Raw genomic sequence first — 889 nt, 5'->3', positions numbered from 1 at the left:
CTTCCTAGAACCCAGGCATCCGGGCCCCTGGCATCTGGGGAGTCTAAGAACCCACCACCAACAGCCCTGTGGGGCCACGGTCTGGGGAGGGGTCTCCCGAGGGCTCCGCATCCCAGGCCCAGGAGTTTTCCCCAGTACTCCAGAGGAGCAGGGCCAAGCAAGGGGGGCAGCCCTAGCTGCCTGGCTTGCTCCACAGAGGGGACGACGCACTCTCTCTCCAGGTGGCTTTTGATCTCTCTGTGTGTTTTATTTTCTCCTTCATCCGAATCGTTTTTTCTCGTTGACCATTTTTTTTCTGTCCGACTCTCGGAAGAAAAAAAAAAGAAAAAAAAAAGGAAAAGGAAAAAACGTCTTCCCTACCAAGCTTCTCCTCCTTTTCCCTTTTTTTTTTCTCCCCTCGGCAAGAACAAATAAAGAAACCAAACCCTCCTGTCTCCCCTCACTCCCCGCGATAAGCCCTGGCCCCTTCTCAGCCCCTCGGCCTCCTCCTCTCTCTGTGTCTCTCTGATTTTCTCTGTCGCCCTGACTATTTTGTCTCTTCATCTCTCCATCTCTGTCTGTCTCTGACTCTCTTTGACCTTTGTGAATCTCCTTTTGGGAGAGAAATCTTCCCACCCCTCTAACAACCTCTGAGTCTCTTTCCCCAACTTTGGGTCTCTCTCTGACCTCTGTGAATCTCTCTTTGCTTCTCTGACTCCACTGCTCTCAGTCTCTCTGACTCTCCCCAACTATCTCTGTGTTTGAACTCTCTGTCTGTCTATGATTCCATCACTACTGTCTCTGCTTGATTCTGTCTTTTCTCTTCCTCTTGGCTTCAGGTTCTCTCTCTCTCTCCTCTCTCTCTCTCTCTCACACTCTCTCTCTCTCTCTCTCTCTCTCTCTCTCTCCC

The 889-nt window shown here is 51.1% G+C and overlaps 1 protein-coding gene across 3 annotated transcripts in view; it reads left to right on the top strand.

Moving 5' to 3' along the window:
- Positions 1 to 889, top strand: part of NRXN2 (neurexin 2) — a 162,205-nt gene that overhangs the window by 20,717 nt on the left and 140,599 nt on the right. The window lies entirely within an intron of this gene.

This window comes from Petaurus breviceps, unplaced genomic scaffold (assembly GCF_028583685.1).
Source record: "Petaurus breviceps papuanus isolate PSGF00001 unplaced genomic scaffold, PetGlider_PUasm1.0 90721, whole genome shotgun sequence".
Lineage (NCBI taxonomy): Eukaryota > Metazoa > Chordata > Mammalia > Diprotodontia > Petauridae > Petaurus > Petaurus breviceps.
This window is presented reverse-complemented; position numbering and strand designations above follow the sequence as displayed.